The following is a 22,451-nucleotide window of genomic DNA, read 5'->3' as shown; positions in this document are numbered from 1 at the left end:
CTTCTGTCCATCTACATCTATGGCTGTAAAGGCCAGGAAGCATATGCTGAGATTGAGATGGGAGTTGCAGGGGAAGTTGGGATCAGCAAAAATTAAATTTATTCAGGGCAGTTGAAAAAGAAAAGTGGACTGATCCTCTATTCTTATATCAATTCATGCTGAGTTAAAAGTTGGCATTATTCAAAATAATCAGACGCATAAATCTTGCCTCATGTACTAGTTTGGGGCAGCTACCCAACTCCTTCCAGAGATTTGCAATTCACACTACTAACCTTCACTATCAATTGAGATATTCTCCCTTTTGAGGGGAGGGTTACCATGAAATAAAAGCCAGAGAAGCTCCTTTCTCCTCCTCCTCGCTTTCTTTCATTGTGCGGCACCAGCTTGCCTTGTTGAGTCAGAAGACATTAGCTGCGTGGAATTTAAGTGGCATACAAGCCTACAGCAAGAAATACTGGGGAAAGAATATTTTTATGTCTGACAGCTTGCCTCTGGATGTTAATGAGTAGCAGTTGAGAAATGTACTGTTTGCAAAGCAAGGTGTCATAGCTGATGATGCAGAGACAAAGCAGTGACCTTGGAAGACATTTAAAGTGGCTGGAAGCACCAGCAAAAGTCAAAGAAAGTAGAGTTGAGGCACTGCAAGATCACGAAGGAGGGAAAGAAACGCTCTGAAGTGTCTGATCGTGAAATGCTTAGATAGCTCTGCTGCCATAGATGAAGTATTTTGTTCCAGCTTTGCTCCAGATGGCCAAAGATACCCTCAAGGGGCTTAGCTTTGATGCGTTTCGAGAATGTGTCCTTACCTGTTATGGTGGCAATAGCTAAACCAGTTAAGACCTAGGCATCAAACATGGAAAACATGGAAAATGCTGAAGCATTGACTAGTTCAGTATTTATCTACAGTCCAGAAGTAGCAAACAGATATGAAACAGAATGTTTGATACTATACAATTCAGCACATTTTCAGAATTCACTATTCCGATTCCGATTCCACCTCAAAACTAACATTTGCATTTTTGTAATAAAAAATTTGGTATCCAAGTTTCCAAATGTAGCTTTTGACTGGATGAACATTTAAAAGCAAGCTCTTCTTTAACTCACCTCAGATATTTAGTTCTGTGATAATTTTGCTTGGTGGGTAATGGCAATGTGTTCGCTGTGTTACAGTGACTCTTCTGGGTACTTAGCTGTGCTCATTTCATTTTCCTAGAGGTAGATGCAGAAATACAATATATGCTGTTCTGATTTCTGAACACAGCATAGTTGGGTGCTGCTGGCATGAAAAAAAGCTAATGCCAATCTTTATAACCAAGGAAACTCAAAACAGATTGAGGGCTATTTCTGGCTAGGAGTCATGCATTTTTTGGGGGGGGGAAATGTTTTTGTTTTATCTGTATACTACATGACAGTTTGTCTGACAATGCTCAGGCCCATCTGTTAAGTCCTTTACAGATGATGAAATAAAATAAATTATAATTTTAACAACTTACTAGCACTAGCCCTTGTCTGTCATCAGTGGTAATATATACCATGCAGAAAGAACAATACAGTTTTGTAGTCCCTTAAATAATCCAAACTCTGAAAGGTGTTGTTCTGTTTCCATGTAGTGGGCAGGGCTGCAAAGGTAAAACATCATCACATTTTTGGGGTTGGGTTTTTTTTTAAGGGAGATGTCCACTCTAGCACTGGAGAAGGGAATACAGTCTTGAAAAGTACTATTTTATTTGAAAGGGTAGAAAAAGTGAAAGATTCATTAAACAACAGGGCATGGCTGCCACAGAAGTGGCAGTGAAATGGCTCTGGAGTTGCTCTCCCCTTTAAATCAGTCCTTTGTTTTAAAGGACTGATACTTGCAGCATAAATCGGGTCTTTGGGTTGGATTGATTTCAATCTCTTTCTGTTTTATGAAATGCCTTGTTTCACAGACTAAAGGGGAGCAGAGAGTAGCCTTCTTTAAAAAAAGAGAGGATCTTTTCTCTAAACAGTTGCATCTTGTCTGTGAGCGAAGCCACCTGACACATCTCAGAATTCATTTTAAAGCAAGGTCTTTGGGGAGGTGATGTGTGGGAACAGATGTTGCTTGCACCTTATTGCCATCTTGTGCAACCTGACAAAAGGATTGATCAAAAGTCTCCTTCCCAACCAGAAACCCCGGCTGCCGCTGCAAGCAAGGGTAATTTTGACTGATCGGTATGCCTGTCAAAAACTCTCTTTCCTCGCCCTTCTCCCTTCCTTTTGTCACAGAATTTATTCAGGGAAATATGAAACAAGCCACAGGCACTTGTCACAACGTATGATGGTCCTTCTGGAAAATCTGCCCTCTTGAGCTAAATAAATTCATGTCGCCTGGGTGCCCTCCGACACGGCAAATTTCAGTGTTGGATCCTGTGACCTCTGCCCTCGGCGTTGACATTCCTCTTTGTTGTCATATAAAAGCGACTCCAACATCTCATTCTTGTGAAGAAAGATACTAGTATTGATATAATACTCTATCACCTTTCCCATCCTCAAAAAGGCAAGAAAAGCTTTTACAATATGCTTCAGACTGATATATGAGTAACGCTAACATTTCACCGCTTCTGAAACACCCCTCCATTGACAAGAGACAACAGCTGCTTATAGCAACAAAAGAGCACCCAAAAAAAACCTAACAAACTGTATTGTGTCGTAAGGGTTCATGAACCACAGGCCCCTTTGTCAGATGCATGAACTTGTTAGTTTTGAAAAGTGGCACAAGACTGCAGCAGACTGACAAGGCTACCTCTCTGGACATACCTGCTAAATTGCTTCTGGCTCTGTTGCCCACCTCTCCCTTCCTCGTTTGGCATGCTGGTAATACATTATATTATTGTTACATCTGACATCAGCCATGCTTAGAGTACCATGAGTAGGCCATTGGAACCAGTGAAATGAAGCTAAGAGGAAGACCCAGCAGACCTGCTTTGTATGGAGTTTAACATTTTCAATCCCTGACATCTCCAGGTAAGACTGGGGAAACCTCGTGTCATAATCCCCAAGAGCTGCTGCCAGTTTGTATAGTCCAGGAGCAAGGAACCTTAAGGGGTGTCCCTTCAGATGTATTTGGACTCCAAACCCCATCTGCCCCAGCCCTTGTGTACAGCACTGAGCTAAACACACCAATATTCTGACTTGATATAAAGCAGCTCCCTATGTTTCTAATTCTCCACCTGTACTTCGGCATGCTTGCCAGAGAGATTAAAAATAAATAAATGCAAAAACCAGTTAGATACTTGAGACCTTGTCCTGATCCTCTTAGTCCAAGCATGGCCAAACATGGCCACCACATGTTTTGGGACTACAGTTCCCATCATCCCTGACCACTGGTCCTGTTAGATGTGGCTGATGGGAGTTGTAGTCCCAAAACATCTGGAGGGCAAAGTTTGGCTATGCCTCTCTTAGTCCATTGAGTGATACACTGACGACCTTCTCAGTGGTGCTGGCCCATTTGTGTATAGGCTCTCAGGAGGACATCATCCAAACACATGCTCCTTCTGTGCACATATGGGCTTGCATTCTTCCAGACCATGGTTTCACAAACTTGAGTTTCCAGCTGTTTTGGACTACAATTCCCTTCATCCCTGACAACTGGTCCTGCTAGCTAGGGATGATGAGAGTTGTAGTCCAGAAACAGCTGGAGACCCAAGTTTGGGGAACTCTGTTGCCTAGTGCAGAGCATCTGCCTCACGCATTCTGTGCGTATGAGAGGGGAAGGAAACCAAAAAATGTCTTTCCCTCCACCACATAAAAGGATTGTTAGTCTGGTAAGCATAGAAGACTGAAGCTAAGGCTAGTCTTTACATAATTTACATTACATTGGTAGCTGCTAAGCCTGATGGCCTTGTTCTTCCTCCACTGTCAAAGACAGCATACCTCTGAATACCAGTTGTTGGGCAACATGAGTGGAAGGACTGCCTGCATTCAATGGATGTAAAAGTAAAGTATAACTCCTGTTCTTTATTCCATTTTCAAATTCAGAACCATCTCTGCTTCAGTGTATGCTCAGTTCTTTTCTACTTCTGGGCACAATCATGGTCGGCGCCAGCCAAATGAAGGGATAAGGGTGCCAGGCTGCAAACACCTGGGAAAGAAGAGCCTGAGCTCTAGCAAAGCTCATTTGTTTTATTAATTGCCAGCTGCTGGCTGTGCTTCCTTTCTCTCCTATATAGATTAAACAAAGGGTTTGTTTAAATAAAATGGAAGCTTTTTGAAAAAGTCTTCCTTTGCTCACATCATTCATTTTGGGTGTGTTTTTTTTACAAAAATGCAAAGTTAATTGAAATCCATTGCTGAAAAATACTATGCCTGGAGGCTAACCGTTTGAACACTAGAATGAAGTCTGATGTGATTTGATTTCAGTAAGAAGGAAACTCCTGACAGTGACAATTTATAATGAAGAGATAAAAATAGAATTTGTTGCACAAATCCTGAAAAGGAAACAGGTGAAAGACACATACTCAGATTTAAAGTGCACCGTTTCCTTGGTGCGTGTATATTACATGTATTTTTTTTTAAAAAAAAATCATATATATGCCCTTCCTCCAAGAAGCTCAAGCAGTGTACAAGGTTCCCTAACCTCCATTTTATCCTCACAACCACAACTCTGTGAGGTAGCTTAGGCACCATTTTATCTTCACAACAACCCTCTGGAGTTGGTTAGGCTGAGAGAGCAAGAGACTGGGCCAAGTTTAACTAGTGAACTTCATGACTGAGTGGGGATTTGAACCCTGGTCACCCAGGTCCTCGTCAGATACTCTAATCAGTACATCACACTGGCTCACAATTTATTGCCAAGCCTGTGAGCCAGGCTTCCTCAACCTCAGCCCTCCAGATGTTTTTGGCCTACAACTCACATGATCCCTAGCTAGCAGGACCTGTGGTCAGGGATTATGGGAATTGTAGTTTCAAAACATTTGGAGGGCCAAGGTTGAGGAAGCCTGCTGTAAGCCTTTAGAAGCCAGAACTCTCTCAAGGCGTCCTTGAGACCCATAATTGTTTTCTTTCCAGACCTCAGAATCACCTTAGGTTTTTTCCAGCTTACACACACACACTTCCCGCAGATGTTGCATCCTGAGTTGCCTGAGGTCAAATCCAGTCCCATACCCAACCACTAGATGCACAACTGGTCGCCCTATGCATACTGAAATTTATTTATTTGATAGATTTATGTGCCACCCTTCCTCCAAAATGGAGGCGGCTTACAGCAAAAATAACAAAATCCCATAACTGTCATAAAACAATCCTTAAAACCAACAAATCAAATCAAATACAGTGAGCACAATTGTCTGTAGAATTGTACCACGTGACACTTCAGGATTCGAAAGCCCGGCAGATAAAAATGTCTTTAGGCATCTGGTCTTTTGCAGTCATCATCTCACCTGCCGGCCCTTCTGGTGAATCCTCGGTCTTCCCATTGAGTAGTTGCTCAGTGCAATTGTTGCTTGTCTAAGGGGACTCCACATAAGAGTTGGAACAGGTTCCTTGATGGAAATCCAGCTGAACCTAGTGGTACTTTGGATTGCAGCTAATAAATAGCATGAGAAGTTAGGGCTCTGGAGCCAAGAAAATGTCTCTCTTTCCTGTTGTGTTTTTTCTACTCTGTTTATCTGACAGTTGATGGATCCAGTTATTTTGGGGAAATGGCAGACCCTGAAAACCACTCTCACTAGTATATGCATGTAAAAATGTGTGATTTACTTTGCGTGCTAAATAACCTCAATGTAATAAGAGTTTAAAGCAGAATCTTTCCTGCCCAATTGTTGCCAGGGAAGGTGCTATGTGGAACCTGGAAAACACAATGAAGCCACATCTTTGGTTGACAGTATAATGGGACTGACTGAATTCTGTGACTATATTCAGCTTTTCAATAATTTACATGGCTAGTTTTGAAAATGGGATTTTAGGTGCTTTTGAAAATGTAACTTTTTGTCTACTCGGTAAGCAAAAGGCAGTGTGAAGTTCAATTAAACAGAACCATTCTGTTTAAATATTTACATAGGTAATAATACCTTGCATTTCATTCCAGGTTTATATTTTAAAATGCAACTCTGGTTTTGAAAACAAAGATGAGAACTTGATCCTCCTACATACTAAGTGTTTATATAGTAGCATTTTAGTGGTTTGTACAAACAGGTAGGCAAATAATTGAACAAAGAAGCATTGAGCGCCTGGCAAATAGATTTTGTATATATTATGGCACAAATAAAATAGCACTGCTGTTACAGAAACGTTGTCAGACGTTACCAGGAGATGCCAGCATTTTTAAAGGCCTGATCTGTATAGGAATCCAAGTCCTGGCGCTCTTTGCTTTATCATCTAGCCTGCCAAGAGAGCTCCTTGTAGCTGCGAAAAAAGTTTGCAATTTGCTTCATACGATCATAGCTGAGATTTGTGGAGCCAGCTGCCTCTGGAGGATATGATAAGTCGATAACAAGTAATCACTCTGCAAGGGCTGTCAAGCACTTAGCATCTTGTAAAATACTTAGCATCTTGTAAAGTGCTTAATGTATTTTAGGGGTGTGTGTGATAGAATAAGGGAAGGTGAAGAATGAGTTGATCCCTTCTCTAGGTGGGTGCAGGTTGTTTACTTCGGTAAGCATCTTTTTTTAGAAGAAGAAGGAGAAGGAGGAGGAAGGAGGAAGGAGGAAGGAGGAAGGAGGAAGGAGGAAGGAGGAAGAAGGAAGAAGGAAGAAGGAAGAAGGTAGAAGGTAGAAGGTAGAAGGTAGAAGGTAGATCAAAGCTTCCTTGGCTCATAAGAATTAGGTGTAATTATATTTATTATAACCAGTCTGTCATGAGATACATACCCACTTTCTTCAATTAACAGTACAGGACACGTGAGCATTCTAGAGCTGCCATAATATAACATGCACTAAAGTATTCTTTCTGCCATTGAAATCAAGTTTGAAAGCTTTAAATTAAGTACTTCCCTTGAGACCCGTGCAAAGAGACATACCCGGTTTTACTGCTACAGACAGAACTACCAGAGCAGTTCTCTGGTACAGGAGTCCCAGGGAAGGGGAACCTGTTGCAGTCCATCTGTTGTGTTGAACTGCAACTCCCATCAGCCCCTGCCAGCATGGACAATGGTCAGGGGTGATGGGAACTGTAGTCCAATAATTTCCAGCGGTCCACTTGTTCCCCGACACCGCAGTAAACAGAAGTTAGTGTTATTATTTTCCCCCTCTCATGTTTCAGCACTAAAGAATTGTGCTCCCCAAGCATGAGGGGGGTCTTCCTTTAAACAGTTTCCAAGTTCCCTGTTGTACAATTGCCAGGTTCCTGTCCCCTTTCTCCTTTCAGGGATGTGTGCTTGTTAATTTTAAGGGTGCCCCAAGGGCTTTGGTTGGGTGTTGTCAAATTCATGCCCTAAGTTGGCCTTTCCTATTTTACCTGCAAAAAGGAATGCCAGTAGGGCCAGAACAGCTTGCCACCCTCTGCATGAGATTAGGTTTGCATCCACACTATGCCTTTAAAGCAAATTCAAAGCACACACACGTTCACAGAATTCGGGGGGGGGGGCTGTAGGAAGTCTGTGAGGGGTAAACTACAGTGCCCATAATTCTTTGAGGGAAATAATGTGCTTTGTGTGCGAGTGTGATTTAAAAACACAGTGTATACACATTGCCAAAATGCAATCTGAGGAAGGGGTTGTCCTTTGCAGCATAAAAAAATGCTTTGCTGGATGAGATGGAAACATTCAGCTAACTTTAGCATTCTGTCTCAGGTGACAGGGCAGTCAGATTTCCCTAGGATGCCTGCAAGTAGCGGGGAGGCAAGTATTGTGACAGTTGTCCTATTTGTTTTTCCACATCCCAGCTGGAGATTTGAACTACATTGCCCAATGTTGCATGCAGAGATGCCATATTTTCTGTGTATGTATTGCATGCGCCTACACATTCCTACCTGTAGGTGGCAGGCACCTCCTATCCTATAGACCAGGCATAAGCAACCTCGGCCCTCCAGATGTTTTGGGACTACAACTCCCATGATCCCTAGCTAACAGGACCAATGGTCAGGGATGATGGAAATTGCAGTCCCAAAACATCCGGAGGGCTGAGGTTGCCTATGCCTGGTATAGTCTCATTCTTGCCTCTAGGTGGCTAGGCTTAGCTCCAAGTGATAGTAGCAGCACTCTTAAGTAGTAATACTCTTTACAGTGGTACCTCGGGTTAAGTACTTAATTCGTTCCGGAGGTCCGTTCTTAACCTGAAACTGTTCTTAACCTGAAGCACCACTTTAGCTAATGGGACCTCCCGCTGCCGTTGCTGCATGATTTCTGTTCTCATCCTGAAGCAAAGTTCTTAACCTGAGGTACTATTTCTGGGTTAGCGGAGTCTGTAACCTGAAGCGTATGTAACCTGAAATGTATGTAACCACTGTATTATTAAATTCTGCCTGTTCTCCTCATCACTTTTACCTTCTGTGTTCCTCTGGCTTTGGCTGGGGGTGTATCTTCCCTACTCCTTTGTTGGATTAAAGCAGTGAAGTTTCCCTAAAGAGCAAGGGTTTGACAGGGCATGTGGCCCCATCACCACACAACATAGCACACCTTTAAAACATGTCAATGCTGCCACCTCACGGCTCTTTCCTGCAGCACAGGATTCTGCCCACCCATCCCAATAGGGGGGTTAGGTAACTGCCCTCTCAGGGGCTGAGCTAAGAACTTTGGGGGCATTTCCACAACTGGCCCGTGGACACCCCTTCCCCCACCCATTCCATATAATTGTTGATATAATAGTGGGGCAGGTAAATTGATCTGGAAGATCGGCTTACTTAATGTCCTCTCATTTGCAAATGACAGATATTGTGGGCAGGATAGGATAGACTGCTATGGTGAGCACCCAGATGCATCTTTGAGATGATAGAAAGAGCTCCAGTCAACCTCATGTTGCTGGCTAGCTCTTAGGGCATGGCAAACACCAGGAAACCGGGGACTATATATATAGTAGGTATCCCTTCAGCTGACCTTAAAGGTGAATAGCTGGGGAAAGGCTTGGCTGAGGAAAATACTGAGCCTCATGTAGGAAAGTGGGGACTTCATTACTTAATGCAATTGCTAACTTTTCTGTAAGCCACGTTTCTGCCTTGTGTCTTCATTCTGAGGAGTGAGGACAACGATCCACCTCACGGTGTCTTTCGGGTCACTTTTGAGTTTCCTTGAATAAATTGTTACTTCTGACAGATTCATTTATAGGACTAGCAAGTCTCATGAATGGAGAGCTTAATGATCATTAGCATGATACACTCTTCTAAAACCTGTTATGAGTCTCATCAAGTGAAAGCAGGGTCCTTTATTTCCCGACCCTGTCAATGGAATGTGGTAGCTCTACTTTATTTTAGACTCTCTGAAATTGATCTGTTCCTTTATGAACTCGTGTGAAATTAGCCCTGGATTGTAAATTTTCTGAATGAGCCAATGTGACTAATAAATGCTAATTGCAAGATGCCTAAAGGATTTTCTCAGTGTAGAGCATGAAGAGTGAGATATAAAACCAATACTGAATAAGGACATGCAAAAGGGTGGAGGCAGACAGCCCCTCAGAAGGAAGGTTTCTTGCCAACAGGTTTCGAATGCTAATGTTTCTTCAAATAGAATTAATTTCTAATGATGCAACACTTATCTGAATGGAGGCAGACATCAAGTTAATGCGCCTTAAAGGTTTTTTAAAAAAAATATTTGTTGGTGTTGCATCCACAATTTGTTTCTGAGATAAGGAAGTCTGCATGAGGTAAATTTTACTTAGTTCCATGTAGCAGGAATTTGTATGAGGGAACTTGAATGCTAGCATTTTTGTGTATGTATCATGGTGACTTCTGAGCTTATTTACCCAAATGCCTTCCCACTTGAAAAAGATGTGGCAAGCTGAGTAGATGCCGACTTCACCTCTCCAGTGTACAATGACAGATGTGTCTGAGGAAGTAGATATAAATATTTATGCAAGTTCAATACAAAATCAATGTCTTTCAAGTTTTTAAAAAGTAAGATTTAGAGGAAAGAATCTGGAATTGTTTGGACTCTGTGGAATTTGGCAGCTACTCAGAGCACACGGATATGTATTCAACAGTCTCTACCTATTTACTTCTTCCAGCTAGGCTTTGTCTAAGACATCCCTTTCCTCAGTATTTCTTGTTCTGTTTCCTTCCTGTCAGTGTGTAGTCAGACATGAACTCTGGACAATAAGAAAGCTGTTTTCAAAAAGCTTAAGGAACTACTGGGTGAGATCCCATGGTCAGAAATACTCAAGGAGAAGGGAGTCCAAGATGGATGGGACTTTCTTAAAGATAAAATTCTGAAGGCACAAAGGCAGACAATTCCAACAAGAAAGAAAAGTTGGAAGGCATCTAAAGAAATCAGTGTGGCTGCATAAAGAGTGACAGATGAGCTGAGATTCAAAAAAGGCATGTTAACGAAATGGAAGAAAGGTAAAATCACGAAGGAAGAGTATACACAAGTAGCCAGTAGTCGCAGGGAGAAGATTCAGTGGGCCAAAGCTCAGAATGGACTCAGACTTGCAAGAGAGGTTAATAATAATAAATAGGTTTCTTCAACTGTGGTTAGTTAGTTAGTTAGTTAGTTAGTTAGTTAGTTAAAAAAAACCAAAAAACACCTCTGCTGCTCTGTTTCAACAACAAAATCATCCAGAACTTTTCAATGCTCCTCAGGCATCATTTAAACAGCCCAACTTCTTTCAAATATCTAGAGCAGAGAAACAGAAAAATAGAAGTTACATACAACCCATACATTTTGCTGGACTTTTGTGCAGGGGCCATGCTAATCTTCTCCGTATCATTCCAATTTTAGTATATGCACTGCGAAAGCGAGCACATTTTGCTGGACTTTTGAATGTATTTGTGGATAAGGCATGCTATCCTCTGGGCTGCCTTTATTCTTCTTAGCAGAAGCTTTGGTTTACCTTTATTACCTGGAAGATGCTGTCATGGGAAAATTTAGGAATGCCTATGTGCTTTCAGCTCTCCATTAAAGCATTTTAACAAATAAAAATACATTGAAAACGGCGTTTGCTGTTGATACCAGACATCTGTGAAAACAAGTGCTGAGTTACTGTGAATTCATAGAATCAATAAGGTGCATTATGGAACTGTGCAGCAGGAGTGTTTGCAATCCCTCCTGGCTTTAATAACTTTGGGGAAAAGATCAATGCATTTATATCAATGTGCAACACTGCAAACCACATCCATCTCTAATAATTGGGCAATTCATAGACATTCAACACAGCTCTGGGCATTAATAGCTATTTCAATAAGAGCTGTATTTTTGTAACATTATTGAGGGAGATTTCTTGGAGTGAGACTGGGCAGCCCTCCATCATGATCCTCAGGTAATGACACACTTCATGTAAATCACAATTACATTTCAAGGGGAAATTGGTTTCAAATCCATCTCAACTGAATGGCATTTAGACAGTCAGACTGAAGGTTTCACAGTGGGGCTGAAACTGGGTCGGATACCAGATTATTATAATTACCACTATTACTAATGAATAGCATAAGCAAAAGAGGCACGTCACTGCCCTAAAGAACTTACCATCCAAATTTCAGCAGCAGGAGAGGGAAGGGGAGAAAGAGACAATGTAATGGAAGGAAGCACACAATTAAACCGTGGGACTGTCTCCTACAGTAGGCAGCGATGGTGACCAAATTGGGTGGCTTTAAAAGAGACCAGACAAACTCATGGAGGACAATGGCTGCTGACCATGGTGGCTCTGTTCTATCGCCACTGTCGGAGGCATTATGCCTCTGATTACCAGAGGCTAGGAATCACAAGTGGGGAGAGCGCTGTTGCTCTCATGTCCAGCCTGCAGGCTTCCCAGCTGGCCACCATGAGAACAGGATACTCTACTGGGTGGACCATTGGTCTGATCCAACAGGTCATGTTTTATGTCGTGTTCTAATAAATCAAAATATATCAGTAATAAAACATAGGATGATCCTTTGTACATCTTGGGCTGAAGCAGAGATAACGACCTGTGGCCCTCCAAATGTTTCTGGATTGCAACTCCATCCATCCCTGGCCTTTAGCCATGCTGGCTGGGGATGAACTCACAACATCCAGATCATTACACATTCCCTATCCTTTTTTTAAACAAAAAGAAACAAACAAAATATTAACAAAATGTTTCATTCCTCAGGATTATGTGGGCAGAAAATGAGTTTTCAACTGAAATAATTTTTGCGAAAAGTGACAAGCACTAAGGTGTCTGTAAACTGTCTTGTTGGATTTATGTTGAAATTGATCTCATAATTTACCCAGTGAATTGTCAACATAGTTACATTTTTCCAATCCATAATTGGCTGCAACATTGTACTGTTTCTTTGGAACTTAACAGGTCCCCACCCCCCCGTAAGATGCCTCTGTTCACTGAATCAAAACAATCCCCATGTAATAAACAAGATGATACAGTTCTCACGTGCGGACTGTATCAGTTCAGTGAAACTTGTTTGAATCAGTTCATGGCCTCAGGTTAATGCTTGACTGACAGCATAGTCTTACATATGTTTACTCAAAAGTAAGCCCTGTTGAGTTCTGTGAGGCGTAGCTCTACTTGGGTCCTGTTGTTGATTATAAAAGTATAGGATTGTACTGTAATAATTACCGTATTTTTTGCTCTATAAGACGACCATAAGACGCATTTTTAGAGGAGGAAAACAAGAAAAAAAATATTCTGAATCAAATATTGTTGAAGAGGAAGGAGGAGGGAGGATCAGGCTAAGGAGCCGCCGGTCCATCCGCCCCTTTGGGGAAGCTGGATCTGCTTGTTAGTTTCTGTATGCCACTGAGCAGTGCTTTGGAGTCACAAGACTCTGTTTACATTCCAGAGACAGTCCAGGCTGTTGGAAGTCTCACGGGAGACGGGATGTGACGTTAGTGGTTTCCTGTTCCTTTGTTTCAGTTGCTCTCTGCTTTCATGGAGAGAGGATGTATTTTTCTTTGCTGTCTGCGTAGTGAGAAATAAAACTCTTTAGCCATGTAGCCATAAATCTCATCACTTTCCTGTGCTGGAAACTCTGCTGAATGGGAATGTGCCTGAGGCCTCATCAAAGGCTCAGGTCGTTAATTATCATCGGAGGAAAATGTGCTTTATCAGCTTGGCCGAGCGGAGATTCCGACACTGCTGGCCACCTAGCAGCGTTGTCCCTGCTGGGGGGATCGGAGGAGGCAGGCAAGACGAAGCAACATTCTTCAGCGATGCGGAAGGAGGAAACGAAGGGAGTCTTACGGAACCCCTTGCTTTCCTCCTCCCGCTTCGCTGAAGAGGCGCTGCGCTGCTCTGCTGAACCCAGCAGAGCAACAGGGAGAGCTGTGCAGTGCCTCTTGATCTGCTGGCTTCCCAGAGAAGCAGGATGAGGGACGGAAGGGGCTCCGTAAGGGCTCCCTTCCATCCCTTATCGTGCATCGCTGTGAAGGCATCTCAACAAGAGGTGCTGCACAGCTCTTCCTCTTGCTGTGCTGGCTTCAGTGATAGCTGCACAGCCTGCATTTGCTCTATAAGATGCACACACATTTCCCCTTACTTTTTAGGAGGAAAAAGTGTGTCTTATAGAGTGAAAAATATGGTATTTTCTTTACGATCTGTGATAAATATATATACACACACACACACACACACACACACACACACACATATATAGTTATTTTGCCAACTGTAGATGCAGTTTTCACAATCAGAAAGTCATCAAGAGAGCTGCCGCTGTCTGCAAAGAAATACAAAATTTCCTCCAAAAATCCGTTCTGGAACCCAGCAATGCATCTATTCCAAACAGCTCTCTTGATAATATATTTTAATTGAAATAGAGATCTCCTTGTTGAGTTGCCAGTTACTCCAATCTGTTTCTGGACACCTGCAGACTAAGAATCTGTGATTCATTAGCTGCGATGCTGTTGTAATTCCATTCTCCATGCATGCGTGAGCCACCAGTTTTAAAACAAAGCTTTATCATACTATAGTTTGCATAATCAGTGTAGGAAATTGCCTTGAAATGAGTCAGATCACTGGTCCATCTGCCTACAATGGCTGGAAGCAGGTCTCCTGGATTTCAGACAGGAGTCATTCTCACCTCTACCTAGAGATACTTGTGGCTGAACCTGAGGCTGTTCTGCCAGTAAGCAATGACCCTTGCCCATTAAACAGGACACAGGTGATGGATTAGGGCAGACTAGGGGCATCCAGAGCCCCGCTCAGCTGTTTCCTGCATATATCCATGTCAAGGTGATGGAGGTGGTGGACTTGTTCTTTTCAGTCCTTCCATAAATGTGTATCTTCCTATTTTAAGGGGAGCACGAGAGGAGTCCTGGCTGACAAATCATCTCAGCCCCACTGTCAAGATAAACAGTTAAGCACCTTATGTGAGCATGAGGTAAGTACTACCTATTTGTTTTATTTAAAATATTAACCATCAGCTGAAGCCAGTCAAGGACACAGGAGGGCAAACCTTTTGAAACTTATTAAGTCTTGTCACTCTGTTCTAGTGGTTGCAGTGCACCTCAAGCAGAAACCTGAGCAAAATCCAGTGCTGGAAAAGGGAGAAAATTATGTCAGGAAAATGTTGCACTGTCCCTCTGGTAACATGAAATGGGCCCCAGAAGCAGCTTCCCATAAGGTGCAGGAGAGGTGCTGCTCAAACAAGCCCATGCTCACACCCTGAATCAGGATCAAACTAGTTCATTATCTTCCACAAATTCATCAGCTGAACTCCTATGGTTACAGATGAAGGTCAGAAAGGTGAAGCAAGGTAAAAAGCTAAAGGACCCCTGGGCAGTTAAGTCCAGTCAAAGGCAACTATGGGGTTGCGGCGCTCATCTCGCTTTCAGGCTGAGGGAGCTGGCGTTTGTCCACAGGTCATGTGGCCAGCATGACTAAACAGCTTCTGGCATGGCAGAATACCCTGACGGAAACCAGAAAACGCTGTTTACTTTCGCACTGCAGTGGTACCTATTTATCTGCTTGCACTGGTTTGTTTTCAAACTGCTAGGTTGGCAGAAGCTGGGACAGAGCAACGGGAGCTCACTCTGACACAGAGGTTAGAACCGCCGACCTTCCGATTGGCAAGCCCAAGAGGCTCAGTGGTTTAGACCACAGCGCCACCTGCGTGAAGTACATTCTTACAGCTCAGTCAGCCTGTGTATCTTATTCAGCTGGTTGGAAGGAACCAAGTTTTACAAATAAGGCTGTCTTGTTTCATTTTATTTTTAAAATCACACTTCCTAATGTGCACAACACAGCATTTGCCTAATCTTTACTCTATTGATTCACTCTAAAAATACATCTGGCTAGGCATGGAAGGTAATTGATGTAAAAAGACCTATTTCCGAAAGCTAAGAAAAACTGTTTATTTGAGTTAACTTCAAAAAAACAAAAAAGTTAAATCCAGTTGTTGAAGGCCTGTGCATTGGAAAGCTATGCACTTCACCTGACAAAAAACTACCTGATGCTTTTATTTCACACTTTAGCAGCTTTCTCTACTTATATCCATCTATTTGATTGCCTGGGGTTTGCCTTGCTGACTGTACTATTCCCAAGAAATAACAATATACTTCCAGCAAACTGTAGCTGCAACTAGTATTTAGAATATCATGTAGGAACAAAATGCCTGGTGTGTTTCCCAGAAGTAATTTGAAAATGAAGCTGTCTAGGAAAGAGCTCTTGTTTATTTATCTTTAACACCTTTAGGTTTAAAGTACTAAAAGTCATGAGGCAGTTAGGGATGGGGGGACAAATTGGTTCAGGTTGCATTTTAATGCAAACCTACCAAATACACAAACCAAAGTCATCCTTCAACCTTCTCACATCTACAAATGTCGTGATGCAGTTCTGAAACCAAAAATGCACACACAAAATACGTAGGTTGTGCAGGAATGGGTATAGTGGTGAAAATGTACAAAAAATGTATAATCTATGGGGAATTGCATCCATATAAGGCAAAATCGTTCACAGAAAATGCATATATTAGAAGAAAATGCTAAGGGGAGGAAGCAGCCCAGCCCAGCCCAACAAGGACTAAGCATCCTCGGGGCTCACAGGATGCTGACTTTGCTTTGCAACAGTAGATAAATAGGTACCAATCCGGCGGAAAGGTAAACAGCGTTTCCGTGTGCTGCTCTGGTTTGCCAGAAGTGGCTTAGTCATGCTGGCCACATGACCTGGAAGCTGTATGCCGGCTCCCTCGGCCAGTAAAGCAAGATGAGTGCTGCAACCCCAGAGTCGTCCGTGACTGGACCTAATGGTCAGGGGTACCTTTACCTTTATGCACACAGCATGAACAGTTGCTAAATCATTGCCCATGGAGGACATGTCCTCTGTAACTAGCTTGCATTCGTTTCTTTGTTCCCTACCCTTTCAACTCCCACTGCACTCATTTTTAAATTATTCTCCTCCTCCTCATTTATTGATATAGCAGAATTCCGGTAGCACAGATAAGAGTTACTTAATTGTACTCAGTTATATGCCCAGACTGAGGCTTCGTTCTCTTGTACCAGGCAGACAACTTGATGCCCACATTTCTCCGGGGGGGGGGGGTGGAGCAACAAAGCTCTCTAGGATGGGTTGTATCCAACTAATGTCTACCCACTGAAAATAATTATCCTGAGTTAGCCATGTATTTAAAAACATGAGATTGTATTTAATGTTTGTCCTAATCAAAGTTGACCCACTGAAGGTAATGGGCATAACTAACTCAGGTTCATTAATTTCATAGTAGAACTAGGATTTGATTCAACCTATGGTTATAATTGCACTGTAAATCACATATCCTAGTCAAATACATACATTTCTACAAACCTGCACTGAGATTATGCCTTCCTCTGATGATGTGTTAAAATATTTTACTCCTTATTGCTACTTCTTTTTCGTTAATAGCCTGGTGTTTCAGTATTAAGTATTCTGTTTTCTAAGATGTTATTTATCAAGCATGCAATTTTTCCAAGTTAACTCATGTAACACAAGTGACGGGCAAGTTCCAGAATAATCCCGTGAGTAGTTCATTTAATGAGAATAGCTAGCTTTGCACATTCCATTCGCTTTAAAAATTAGAGAACTTACTGGTGCACCATTTCAGTATGCAGTATGTATGTACAGCACTTGCAATTGTCCTTCGTTGGAGAATGATCGAAGAGCTAACTCAGGGCAACTAGAGCAAGGAACATGCACATAATTGGCAACACTGAAGTTGGAAAGAATTAATCTGAATAGCATTTGGAATAGCAGCAATATCAAGGATCAGTGAGCTCCTGCAGATTTTTAGCTTTCTGTCGTCTATCTGCTTTGACATTTGAAAGAAAAGTGTGAGAGGCAGGGCTCTCTCTTCCCTCCTCCCCTTCAGCTTCTTATTCTATATCCGCAATATTGCCTTAAGATTTAAGGGGGGAGAGAGAATATGAGCAATGTTTCACATGCATAATGATTGTGTTCCCTGGGGATAAAAGCTTAATAAGCTCAGTATGTACAGATAGGCATTCAGTTTCCAGATAGAAATTGTTCCTAAAAGGCTCCCAGTCATTGCTAAGGAATTAATGATGGTAACAAACAAACATGTTCCATTGCTTTTTGGGTTCAGCATTACACACAGTGGCTGTGTACACACCATTTAAAGCAGATTTAAAGACATTTGGACATTTCCCCTCAAGGAATCCTGGAAACTGTAGCTTGCCCCCCTCATCACCCTTAACAAACTACAGCTCCCAGAATTCCTGAGGGGTGTGTGTGCCTTAAATGAATAGTGTGTATGCAGCCATAATGAAGTTTGTGGATGAAATCAGCAGTGGTAAAGCAGATACTATCTAGTACTGAATACTGGTCTGAACTTTGAGCAACAGGACAGTCGCATCAGTGTGAGCTGCCTGTACCATTGAGCAAGGGTAGATTGCTGATTTTCAGTGATGCAGGAAATGCATCCTGAATATGCTCAGAGACCGTATCTTACAAATATTCCAGACCTTTTCCTGGAATTGACTACTGATTCCTCGGCAGTATTTTGCCAAAAATGAAGCCCTGGGCCAGATGCCAGATTCTTTGCTGTTTGAGTGCCCTCTGCTAGCTCATCTGAGGCTCAGTGGAGAAGGAATGGCGTTAGGTTGCTAGGGCACAGAGTTTGGGCTCCCTGCTTTTATCATCAACATCACAACCCTTGAATGCAGCACCAGGCCTCGAGCTACATTAGTAAAGAAAAAACGTTTTAAATGCATTATAACACTGTGACACCAGATGGCGCTGTGGAGTTCCGTCTTTCGCCAACGTGACTTCCCACTTTGATGTTTACAATGCGTGTTTCCTGAAACACGTTTTTGATGTGTCTTGAGCCGGCCTAGGAAAGCCAGCTGATAGCCTCTGCTCAGAATCTGATGTAGCTGGGCTCAGGGAACTGGTCAAAACTGGGACAGCACCCTCTTGCTCCTCAGAAGATGCAAGTTGCTTTCTGAGGCCTGTGCTGTGTGACTGACAGATATCAATTTTGTGTGACTCTTCAGAAGGACAGGAAGAGACTTAATTAAGAGCCTTTAAAGATGATAAAATCACACACCTGAAATTGCCAGTAGTTCTTCCCAGTCACTTTCTAGCTCTTAACTGAATTAACATTATATTCCTGGCCCTTGATTCCATCTTGGTTATCTCTCCCTTCTGTTATGTTATCTACCTGTCTGGTGATAGCTTGCTCTTGTTTTGCTGGCTTGTTTATTCATCCATCCCTGCTTTCCAGCCCTGTAGCCAAAGCAACTGAGACTCTAATCTCATCTGGGAGGAGAGAGCCTGATCCTGTCACCACTGCCTTCCTTCCCAGGCCTAAAAAAAAGAATGACCCCCGAGATCTCATTCACCAACCCAACCCTGAACAGTTTGCCCATTCACTCATTTTCAATTATAAAGCGAATATATAAAAATGTGGCGGCATTATTGAAGTTAGTGTGTCTACATGCAAGGCAGCAGAATAAAACCCTGTTGCTCTTTCTTGCACAGATACACTTAACATGAAAAGCTAAACAAAAAAGCCAAAAATCAAGCGCATCGGAGAGTTACTAGAAGACAGAAATCAGTGGCTGACAGCAAGTGAGCTGAGAAGATTGGCCTGTCACATCAAGAAAAGAATCGATACATGGGAGAAAATCATGAGCTGAAGCAGTACCACTCGGTTCATATGCCCTAATGATGTTCAGTTTCTGGTCACTCACCATGCCTTAGGCGCCTCTGCTGATGTGCTGAGAGCCCCAGGCTGGATCTGCCAAGACATGCATATTATCAACACTGCAATCACACAGTGTTCGTAGTCAGAGAGAAAGGGAAACACTGTATTAAACTACCCTTCTCCTGCAGCTGGCATGGGATGCCTATTACAGCGAGATGGCTGCCACATGAAACATTCATATAGCTGCTTGACAGAGCGGCCCAAAACTCATACACTCATACACACAGCCACATAGAAGGAAAGAAAGCCCATCTCTTGGTCTTGAATAATGGAACACGTTATGATGATGTGTGCGACACTGGAGAACGGAATCTGAAGTTCAGAGATTTCAAAACCTCAAACTTGGCTAAGTTGGTTAAGGGAGTATGTATATATGTGTGATTTTGGTCAATGAACACTTCTGGCCAATATAACTCTTGTTTCTTTCTGTACTCTGTGGGTATTGTGCCAGCCTATTTGCAGAATAGGCAAATGGCAAAAATGTGTCCCTGTGTTTCCGTGGCATGTAATATTAGCACAAAGACTTCAGGCATAGGGCAGCTGGGTATGGCAAGGCTTGGCCAAAATGGACTCACAAACCAAATGGGGAGACCCGGAAGGCCAGGAGTCCTCCACTGCTGGCATAGGTCTTTGTGGATTTGTGAAGGCCACTTCTAAGTTTGCTAGCCTTTAAGATGCCATAAGCCTCTTTGATGTTTTTCACTGCAACAGGCAGCTGGCCCTCTGACTGATATAAACTTGCCAAAACAGCAACCCCAATAGATTAAAACAAAACAATAAACCATAGAAAATAAAGGGTTATGAAAAAGCTGTAAGTGCTATGAAGTATTAACTTAAAGTCCCCCGTCCCCCAATGTACTGAACGAACTAGATTTTGGCAGGGAGGGAAATCCTATTTACAAACCATCTTGTTCTCTCTCAGAGAATGGTCTTTCCTTCTGTTGCCTCCATTTTCTTAGAGAACAAACTTTCCTCTTTCCTGTACAGCAACATCCCATGAGTGAAATAGCTATCACGACTAACTGCAACATCGAGTATTCATTATGATAACAATGACTGAATATTGAACTGTTGTTGCCATTATGCTCATAAAAAGATCACCATAGCAATTCCATAGCAACATGACATTGGTATGTGGCACTTAGGAAATAATGATGTGTCATTACTCTGACAAATGTGCAGGGTAAGGAAATAACAACTTGTTGGCATGTGCTTCTGCTCTTTCATTCTTCCCTCTCCCGCTTTCTGTCTTTAGACATGAGTCATGACCTGTGTAGCCCACATAAGCAGCTTGACCTGAAACAGGTAAGCCCTGCATAAGAAATGGTACCAAACACAGAAAAGCAGCCCAGCTTGTTTGGACCAGGTCAGCGGTTCCTACCTGTGGAGCTTCAGTACGACAGAAATTAATGGCCTGGATACATGGTGGAGTGTCTTGTTTGTTGCTGCTTATGTAGGACTTGGGTGAAAATGTAAATATGATGCTGGCTGTGAATAACAAGTTTTGTCCATACAAACCTGTATCATGGCAGACGTCCAGGGCTACAAGGTAATGAGAAGGAACCAATCTCCCCCAAAATATGCAGCAGGACTACATTTTTAAGTTCTTCAGGTTAAGTAAAATGTGCATGTCAACTCTGTTCTCTAACTCAATTTAGCTTTCCGTGTATCTGTTTGGGGGCCATTACCATCCTATCTCCTTATTCACCTCCTCAACTTTCCTATGTTGTCCACATGCTACTCTGTCTTACCCAGTCCTGTCCAGTCCTGTTCCTGCATTAAAAATTTAATCAGGTAATGACTGATTAAGGACGGGGAGGAATATCGATTCAGTTGACATTCAAAGGCAAGTCTACCAAATTCACTTTCCAAAACAATATGTGAACCAAAACAAAGCCATCCTTTCAAATTCACATTTTTCCAAATTTTGTAATGCAGTTCTACAGCCAATAATTGTATGCAAAAATCCATATGCTGGGGTAAATTGTGCATGAAGATGCAACATTTTTGAAAGTAACATATAAAAATGCATTATACTGTGGAATTTGCTTTGCAAAAATGTGTCTGTTAGGAGTAATTGCACTAGAATTAGGACAAATTCACACTTAAATGCTGATAGGGACTTTTTTCTATTAAAAAACAAACGAACTCAAACTGACCTAGAAATGTGGAGTACTTACATGACTGAAAAAAGAGAAACTGAGAGAAACCAAAACTGATAGATTGCCTCATCCTTATTACTGATCCAATCTGAATGCCTATTCTTTCTGTTTTGTAATAAACTACATTTTCAGTTACTCTAACTTCTGGGTCATTGCCTCATTGCTAATTTACCCTCTTAGGAAACCCAGTTTTTCCTGTGGTGCACCGCGATTCTTGGTTAAATGTTCTAACACTTGTTCTCTGGGTGTACATGCATTCAGTCATCTACACATGTAGGCCAAATCCATGTGGTAACATGCCTTGCAAATTACCCTGGAAGAGCTGCCTTGCACATGTGTTGAACGTGCTATTTTCCTCACCTCACAGAGCAGCTCAAGTTAAAACTGTGTTACCGTGGTGATAGAGTGGTGCCATGTCTTACCAGTGGCCAAGAGAAAAGCTCATTTTCTCTTGCCTGGTTTGCAAAAACAAGCTACCAGAAAACATCTTTTGTACTCCCTGAACATTAAGTCCGCTTACCACATGAGGTCGAGTAGCATTGCAGGACTCCCCGCTCACTTTGCTCCAGCGGGGGACATGGGTGAAGGGTTTTCCCCAAACTGGTACAGCCCTGTTTGGTCCTCACACCTATGGGGAGGCTATGGGGAATAGATTGCAGCCTGCCTGCAAACTGGCCAATTATGGGCAGGCTGCAGTACTGACTCCAACCTGAGTGGACCGGACCAAGCTTGCAGGCTTCAGTCCACCTTCTGGGCTACAAGAAATACATTTTTACACTTCCTGAATGGTAAGGAACACCTTGAAGCAAACTATGTAGCACCAATATAATTATAAATAGATTTTGTTCCTTTTTACAAGGCCAGTCTGTTTTGTAATATATTTTCTATGGTTTCCCTTACTCTGTTCAATATATCCATAGCTAATGCTTTGCTATGAATGGCTATGTGTTTGATCGGCATTTTAGTTGTTAGACTAATTAAAACCATCGCTTCTAAGAGACTGTAGCTGTCATGCCATTGTGTGTGTGTGTGTGTGTGTGTGTGTGTGTGTTTAACTTGTCCTTCTCTTCT

The sequence above is a fragment of the Podarcis gaigeae genome, assembly GCF_964106915.1.
Source record: "Podarcis gaigeae genome assembly, chromosome: 2".
NCBI lineage: Eukaryota > Metazoa > Chordata > Lepidosauria > Squamata > Lacertidae > Podarcis > Podarcis gaigeae.
The sequence above is the reverse complement of the archived record's forward strand: the minus strand, read 5'-3'. Positions refer to the sequence as shown.